This window comes from Salvia miltiorrhiza, chromosome 5 (genome assembly GCF_028751815.1).
Source record: "Salvia miltiorrhiza cultivar Shanhuang (shh) chromosome 5, IMPLAD_Smil_shh, whole genome shotgun sequence".
In the NCBI taxonomy this organism is placed as follows: Eukaryota; Viridiplantae; Streptophyta; class Magnoliopsida; order Lamiales; family Lamiaceae; genus Salvia; species Salvia miltiorrhiza.
Genome location: NC_080391.1, coordinates 46,335,859 through 46,345,289, shown reverse-complemented (window position 1 = coordinate 46,345,289; position 9,431 = coordinate 46,335,859). Strand labels below are relative to the sequence as shown.

The following is a 9,431-nucleotide window of genomic DNA, read 5'->3' as shown; positions in this document are numbered from 1 at the left end:
TCAAAAAGTTGTCGGAGCTCATCTCGCTGTTGGCAGCAGTGCTACCGATCGATGTTGGATCTTCACCATGTATTCGGCGAAAGATTTGTTATAGCAGTTATTTGCATGAAATTTAATTTTTGTCAATCCAATTGTTCATTTCTTCACTTCTCCAAATGTTGGGATTTAAACTCTGAGATATATATCATACATACTATTGTCCCCCAAAAACGCCATGAACAGATGCAGAAGGGAAAGAGTATAATCAAGTTCTGATAACATTGAATCGAAATCATACATATTTTTTTATAATCCTTATTATATCCCTCAAAATCACATTGTTATGTGGGAGGCTCAAATTAGTCAAGAAATTTCATACAACAACACAAGTCTTTGTATGAAAACTAGACGTTGCCTCTTCTTTCCGCATTTATGATGTAACTGTTTTCTCATCATCTTTGTCTTCACATTTGGGGGGCTATATTTTTACGTAACTTTCCGGGAGGGTGGTTTTGGGCTATAGTGATTAGTAATTATTTTTCTATTAATTCAATATGGGATTATTTAAGGGTAAGATAGTATTTTCACTAAATTTTTTAATATTTTTTAAATAAAAAGGCTATAATGAGTAAAGCAGGGGCTATGTATAAAACTACCCTTTTTATTTTGGGTGGTTCTATTCATAGCCCCCATTTTACTCCTTATAGCCCCTCTTTTAAAATATTAATAACAATTAATTAAGAATTTACTATTCTACCCTATATTTTATATCCCCCAAATTTTATTAAACTTTAAATTAATTATCACTTCAATTTTATAACCCCCATTTCATGTTAAAGAATTCATAGCCTCCCTTCCCCCATTTGTCCGTTCCCCCATTTCATATTGAAGAATTCATAGCCTCCCTTCCCCCATTTCTCCGTTCATAGCCCCTATTTTTTGAAGAATTAATTTGTTTGCTCAAGTATTGTTGCCTCAAACTGCCTCCCATTTCTCATAACAAATTCAACAAGCTTATCAACCATTCTTTTTAATTCAGGAGGAGGCTCTAGAATTGGTTTTGAAGTGGCTCCAATACCATGATTCCTTAATTTCTCGTCTTTAGCAGAAAACAAGCCAAAACTATCTTTCTTCTTAATCCCTTTTACACTTTTATGTTTGGAACCTATGATTGAAGTGTTCTTCTTGACTGCAGGAACCTTATCCTTTTTAGATAGGATTGGTTTCCCAGATATTGACTCATCCTTAGCAGCAATTTCCACAGATTCTTACTTTGAAGAGAAGATGATTGGATATCATCCCCGCAGCACCAGAGAAAGCAATGTTAACCAATTGAACTAGTTCAATTACATACTCAAAACTACTAATTCTAGCTCTCAAAAACCTCGTAAACAAACAATTAAGTCTAACATAAAAAGAAACAGTGGAAAAACACATGAGGATTATGTCGAGTGCAGTGTGTGCAATTAACAACTCACAGCTTTGAGATCATAAGTGAGACAGAAAACCCCATAGCACTCAGCTTTCTTCTTCAGTTCCCCTAACTTCACCGCCGTCGGCGCTTCAACTTCATTGCAGAAAGGCATCAATTTCAACTTCCACTCAATCAAGAAAACCTCAAAAACAGAATTCTGCAGGCAAAAGGGACTTACTTGGAAGTGACGGAGCACCTACAGCCCACGAGGTTTCCCAACGGTTGGTGACTTGTGGCGACAAGTATCGAAGCAAAATCAGACTCAAATTCAAGATAAAGTTGAAGTCTTGAAGCCGAATCAGACCACAATTCCGGCCACAAAACTTTCCGAACCAGCTAACACGACGGCGAATTCATCGCCGGAATCTACCTCTGGAGCCAAGAACATCTCTGCAAATGGTTAAAAGGGAATTGCGGAAAAGGGTGTGCCCAAGAATCTCACTTCTTCTTTGATGAAGAAACAGAGCAATGACACAAATGTTGAGAGAAAAGAGACGGATGATTTGATTAAATCTTTGATGAATTGTGATTTCTTTTATGGGGGCTATGAACGGAGAAATGGGGGAAGGGAGGCTATGAATTCTTCAATATGAAATGGGGGAACGGACAAATGGGGGAAGGGAGGCTATGAATTCTTTAACATGAAAGGGGTTATAAAATTGAAGTGATAATTAATTTAAAATTTAATAAAATTTGGGGCTATAAAATATAGGGTAGAATAGTAAATTCTTAATTAATTGTTATTAATATTTTAAAAGAGGGGCTATAAGGAGTAAAATGGGGGCTATGAATAGAACCACCCTTTTATTTTTTGATAAGCCCATTCATAGATGCATATTATTGGCCCATATGTAACGTATAACATAGTTTAGATAATTATCATTTCATTCTTACTAGTATTAGTCCCGTGCGATGCACGGTGATACTTATTTAATTAAAATAATAAAATAAAATTATATTTTAGAATATTATAGTATGTGAATATAGTAGCATGAAAATGAAGATGAAACCATCTTATAGTTGGTGATAAAAAAAATTATATTTTAAAATATTATATTTAGAATGAAGATAGTATCCTTAAAATAAAAATGAAATCATCTTATAATTAGAGGCGTATCAAATGAATGACCAAGAACTTGACAAAACCTTTTTATCTAATGATTATTATTATCTATTTAAAATTTCCACCAAAATATCTAGATATTTTTCTTTCAAATTTTCTATTGGTCTTGAAAGGGTTTTTGGAACTTTTAATTACTTTTTACTGATTTTCATTTTACAACATATTTTTTTGAGGCATTAATTGATTGTAAATCCAAAAATTATTAGTGAATTTTGATATACTTTTTTAGCTATATAAAGTTGTAGTATAAATACATAAACATTAGCTCATTTCAGAATTTACGCTGAATTTTAATTTCGTTCAAATCAAAACATACATGAAAAAAATTAAGATGATATAATATATACACATTATATTAAAGGGTTAATATGCAAAAACACCCCTAACGTTACCACTCCAACTACACTTAAGCCCCTAACATAACGTTGATAGCAACTAACACCCCAAAGTTCATTAAGTACTAAACACATAAACAAAATTTCTTTCACAAAATTAATAAATTCATTTTTTAAAAATTTATATAATAATACTATAAAAGGGGGGTTTTCTCCCTCCATTTTTTCCCACCATTTTTTCTCTTTCTTCTCCCATCAATTTTTTCATATAAATAAATATTTTCATACACAGACAAAAATAAAAGAATTGTAATTAAAATTTTAACAAAGAGAAAGAAAATATTTTAATAATTTTAGGAACTTATTTGTTTTAAATTTATTTTTACTAATTTTTATACCATATTAAATATTTTGTTGCAAACTTAAACATAAGATGCTTATTAAATATTTCTTCATAAATTAAATTTGATATTATTTAAAAAAGTATTAAAATTGTAAAAGAAAAAAGAGATGAAAAATAATGAAAAAATTGATGGGAGAAGAGAGAAAAAAAATGGTGGGAGAAAACTCCTCTTTTATATATTATATAGATTTTAAAATTTGCTCTAACGCGTTGCTCTGTTAATTAGCCAGCCAATCTTTTTTTACCATTTTTCAGCCACGTATCACTTGTATTCCTCTCTCATTTAAATTTCTCCATCCCCATCAGCCATCGTCATTTTCATCTCTGAAAGATTATGTGAAACTCAAACTTGCTCAGCACATTTATTCGATCATCTTCTTCCATAGAGCTTCAATTGGTAAACTTTTATTTTCGGTGATTTTAAAACATCAAAGCAGTTCTATTTTCTCCTATATTATTTTGTGCAGAAACACAACAAACTTTTCCAAAATAATTTCTATTCTTGAATCAAATTCAGCATACACATGCTTCAAATCAAACAATTTTCCTAAATCATTCACCTAATTCATGAGAAAAACAAATAGAATAAAATTCTACTACTTTTCCAGAAAGGAAATTAGAAAACTTGGAATAGAAAATAGAAGAAGTTGAAGAGGATTTGGGGCATAGGGTTTAGAAGAGGTAGAGAGGGCGTCTGGTGGCTGCTGCGGTGCTGCTGTCCCAGCGGCGCTACAGCTGCGCTGTTGACGGCGGAGTAGAGGCGGCAGCGGCTGGCTGCTCGCCGGAGCAGGGGGCCGGCGTCACATGGCTGTCTGACCGCGACGGAGAGAGAGGTTGGGGGAGAGAGGAAGGCTGGGAAGAAAGGGGTCAGGGAGAGGGAAAGGGAGGCTGGGAAGGAGAGGGAGACGCCGGGCAGCGCCGCCGTCGGGCGGCGGCGGCGGAAGACGAGGGAGGGAGAGAGGATGCGCTGGTGTGTGTTTGAGGTGTGAGTGTGTGTTTGGGGGCTGGTGTGTGTGCAGAACGTGAGTGAGAGGGAGAGAATGAGATGTAGAATTAAGAAACAAAGAATGGGTTTTGAGCAAATTCTTGGGCTTAGACTATTAAAAAGTTGGGCTAGGCTTTTATTTTGATTAAATGGGATAGTTTGAGCCGAAATTTGACTTTATTTATATTTGGGGTTATTGCCCCTAAATACATGAACTATGACCAAATTCTAGTTTATAACACCACCTTTAGATTTTGCCCCATAATACATCACCTTTCAATTTTTTCTAGAATTTCCCATGTCCAAAGTTTGGAATATTCAAAAATAACCCCATTATAAAATTCTTTGTACTTTGACCCCTAAAACTTTTGGTTTTTGACTAAAAGATAATTTATACCTAAAACATGTATAAGATTGGGCTTAAATGGTATATCGGCTGGAAACTTTCCTCGTGCCCGATAGATTACTTTGTAATCTGGGTCTGGACTGTGAGACAATACCACGTACTTTTAAGCAAAAAAAAAAACAGTTTAAAAGATCCTTGTTCAAAATGGTATCAGAGCGGGTTTTTATGGAGGAATTATATAATTTTTAATTTATTTTATAATTAACCTATGTGGGAGGAGACTCCACTTAAAACTATGGATCCGGACGATTGTCCGAGATGTGTACGATACAGGAATTCTCTCCAACATTTGGAGGAAGAAACCAGTCGTCTACTAGGCGACCTCAACTGGAACAATCGAGTCCTCGTTACCAATTTACGACGAGGAGGAGATATCGAGTTTATTCGCGAAATTATCGTGAGTATCCAATTCTACCATGAGAACCTCATGAGATTCGCCGCAACCAGAACGGCGATTGAATAAGCCAGAGACGAGGCCCATCAGTCACACGATTGATGGAACCAAAAAACAAGGCAGGAGTAGCCTATCCAAGCTACCACAAGATCGAACCAGACTCTTCCGAGAATGTCAACTTGCGGGAGATTCAAAAGACGGTGGAGTATTACGGCAACAAGCTGTATGAGCTACCAATGGAGATGAGCAAAATATCACTCAAACAAGAGGAAATACTAACCCTCTTGCGTGATATCCAGAAAAGAGTGGAGGAAATCGAAAGGAGAAAACCATGTTCCGGAAAAATTCGGAATCAATGGTCGAAGGACCCAACGTATCTACCGCTATTTGATGCAGTACCCAAGGAGTTGCAGCCGAAGGACATAATCCGAATCATGAAAGGCAAATATCATGAATAGCCTTGACCGAATCGGATTAGAAGATCTACAGGAGTTAGCAGAATCCTTTGCTAACCTCAATATGGTTGATCTAAAGATGAACCAAGGAGATGAGGTGCCCAAAACCGAGCCTCAAGAAGGAGAACCATCAAAGAAGGGACCAGCTCAAGAAGATACAAGCCAGTTCCAACGGACCAAACGACGGAGGCCTCGGATGCAGGATACTCCTGTAGGAAAGGTCACCTTAGAACCAATCCATCCATATGGATTGATTCTCAACCTCGACGAAGCCAGTTTCAAAGAATGGGAAGGTCTCATCGACGAATGGGCTTCATCATTAAAAGTCGTGATTGCCACAATAGATTACGACAAAAAAGAATTTGCCAGAATCTTCGAAGCCAGCTTGGCAGGAATGGCAAAACAATACTGGGATAAAATTGAGGTCCCAGCAAGGGAGGAAATGTTCAGTAGCACGTCAATTTATGAAATCATTGAGGTGACTACTAAACAAATTAAGATCCATTTCTTGGGAATGGGTTTTTTCGAAGGATCCGCAGAGGAGAAGCGCAAGAAATATCAACAGGCACTTTACAATCTAAGATTGATGGTGCTAGAGCCAAAAGCTCTCGATGAATTTCTGCGCCTGTACACCCTATATGTCCATATGGGGTGGTTGATGATCAGAAGGCCATGGACCTCTTTTTCCCAAAGTTTCCAAGTCCATGGAGGGAGATGCTCATCAATGAGTATGTATCACCAGGAGGATATCCACTTGATAGCGCTTCAAGAAGGATGTCTTATGTCCACAAGAAGCTGTCTGAATGGTGCCAGAAGGCAGCGGACCAGAGGAATCTCAAGAGATTGAGGAGACTCAATAAGAAATCCCCATTGATGTGCGACAACATTGATCTTCCAACAGAGATTGGTGCTGAATTGCTATATCAAAGAAGGAGCCGAAAGAAACATAGGTACTAACCCTATGAAAGAAAGTCTAGAAGAAGTTCTTGGAGGCCAAGAACTATGTGGACCAGACAGAAGGCACGCTCCTACAAATCAGGTCAACGGAGCGGACCATCAAGAAACCGATTCTCAAATCAAAAGAGAATCCCAGCGAGAAAAACTTTCAGGCGTACTCAGGCCAAAGCAAATGAAAGTTTCAAGGATTGCAACTGCTGATCGTGCGGTGCAAAGGGGCATATCTCTACTAATTGCCCCGACAACGAGAAGAAAGGGATAAAAAGATTCGAATCCACACAGGATATCGAAGATGCTATCTTTTACCAGAATTTGATACCCGTGTATCAATTTGAAGATATATCCTCTGATGAGAGCATATATGAGCAAGAAGAAGTCTTTAGCTCTGAAGATTCGGAGATGACCGATGGATCAACCGGAGACGAGTCAGACTAAAGAAGAAAATGAGGTTTTTCACACCCAGACAGAGGATCAGAAAGGATTTACCAGCCATTTTCTGATTCCACAAGAAGAGGTGGTGAAGAAACTTGTGAAAAAACTCAAGAAGGAAACCGATGAGGTACTGGCACACACCCGTCGTGCGGTGTGGACAAAATACCTGTGTAAGCCCAGTACGGACAATACACGCTCCTACTTCTCACGGCAAGGACTTAGTCTTAGCGGTAAGCGTAGGGTCGAATCCCACAGGGAGTGAGGAACCACTTTGTTCTCCAACGACAAACTGAGGTGTCACAATTCTCAATCTGTATACTCTGCACAAGAACTAACAAAATCAATGATAACAAAGGGGTGAGGTTATTCGGTTAGGTCATAACTGTTGTTAACATTCGTTTCGGTCACAGGCACACTGATGATCCGTCTATGATCCATGCAATTCCGAGGCGTGGCCCAAAGACATCGGGGCGTTTCACGGGATTACACTTCACATATAGGATGGTTGATCTCATTGTGGTCACTTGGTCCGAAGGTCACACGATCCCCGGTCACAAGGCAGTGCTTCACTCCTCCTTAGATAGTAGTCATACCCGTTACTCACCAAGTATGACCCTCACCAACCTTCTCTCCCGAGGTCCCCAACTCCGCACTAGGGTGACACACGCCTCCTGGACTCAACTATTTCCGGCCTTGTCGACCGACCAGTCATAGACATGCTACGGCGCCGAGATTGCTTTCCTCGTTTGATAACCATGGCTTTATGCCTCGTCACAGTTGATGGATATTCTCTAGAGAAGCCCAAGACTGAGGGAGGACAGTGTATCCCATCAATCCTTTCCCCACCTTCCGGATCTACAACGTCTTTTGTTGACGTTGCTCAGCTACTCGGTCTTTGGTATACCGGTTGTTGTTCCTTGGTACACCCTGGCCTTTGCTTGACACGGACAGCGTTTTACCGAACGAGGGTCTCCCGCTAGGCCTCTACTGCCCATGATATCGAACAGATCCTTCCGGAACCACGAGACTCAACCGAAAGAACAGATGCCTCACGAATGTTTACATGTTAACAACAATTATTTCCTCCCCTCAAACCTCACCTAAAGGACTACTCACGCATAATAAAATTCATAGATGCGAAAAGAAGTAAACACATGATTGAACGAAATGAAATACTGAAATAGATAAAGTAATACCTAGGCTTCAAACCTTCGAACTTGTTCAAAAGTAACAACACGACGGAATTAAAGTACGGAAATGTAAAGTGTTTTTGATGCCACACGCGGCGAATAAAAGCAATAACTGATGAAAAGTAAAATGTTCGGGGTGCCAAGAACTTCTTCACGTTGCACAACATTAGCCTTTTATACTGCCGAATGGTAGAGGCCTAACCCTAGCTGCGCCGGTTCCAAATCTTCGCCGGGATCTTCTTTCCTTAATTAGCTCGATCTTTGATTGATCCTGATTGAAGATGGCGTCCAGCTGCAAGCTTAGTCAACCTTTCCCATCCCTTCGGTCCTTCTAGTCTCTTCTTCAACCTTCCGCTTGTTCCATGAGATCTCCGAGATTGACCTTCCTTTTATGGCTCTGGCTGCCTGCTTCTTCCGGTAACGATCAGATCGACTGCTCTTATCGGTGTGGCTCATACCAGGTGGTTGCTCCAGGTTCCCATGCCCCAAGTTGAATTGGAGAGGTACTTGTTGGCCGAAGCTTTATGCTGGTAAACATGATGTAGCAATCTGGGCTTGGTAAGGCCCATACTGACCGCATTTCTTTCGTTTCCGCCCCACTGATCTTCCTTCCTCCACAACTTTGTTTTCCCCCTGGACAGACCTGAACTGACACAAATAAAGAGAAAAACAGGGCCAAATGGCCCAAAAGTCGAAGACGCATCACACCTACACACTTAAAGCATACTTGTCCTCAAGTATGTAGGTGGATTCACAGAAGACACGGACGAAAAGGTTGAAAGAAAAGAAATAAAACTAAGAGACACAAAACTTGCATAGATTTCAGGATCAGATCATACCAACATGCATCATTCAGTTCAGTCAAACCACAAAACCAGAGTAATGATCATGCATAAAGTGTGATGGTAGTCTCTCTTCTCGCTCAAGCACCGGGTTAAGTGTTTACACTCATAATTTGCTGTGCTAGTTCCTCTAAGAGTTTGATTAAAGACTACAAGTTAAGCACACTAGTATGACTCATCAAAGGGTCTTTGTTGGGTTGTAATGGGGCATACGGGGCTAAGGTGAGGTAAATATGGTTCAGTGGCTAATTTCAGTATCACCCTTACTCAGTATACTCATTCAGTACAGCTATAACCAACCCTCTATTCCCCTGTTTTCAATGGGGTCCATCTTTTCTTTGATTCTTTCGTGGGCAAACGTTTTCATTCACCAAATATGTATAATAATTTTTTTTGTGCCCAGATTTTCTTTCTTTTCTCCTGTTCCTTATTTACCATTTCATGCACTTCAACAAT

At 39.1% G+C, this 9,431-nt stretch overlaps 1 long non-coding RNA gene across 1 annotated transcript; it reads right to left on the bottom strand.

Annotated features, from left to right (window-relative positions):
* Positions 1 to 1,224: 1,224 nt before the first annotated feature.
* LOC131024579 (uncharacterized) lies at positions 1,225 to 2,062 on the bottom strand. Its single transcript, XR_009101932.1, has 2 exons — positions 1,632 to 2,062; positions 1,225 to 1,546 (listed from the first exon to the last, which is right to left on the bottom strand). It is a non-coding gene; the product is annotated as an uncharacterized LOC131024579 (long non-coding RNA).
* Between the last annotated feature and the right edge of the window lie 7,369 nt (positions 2,063 to 9,431).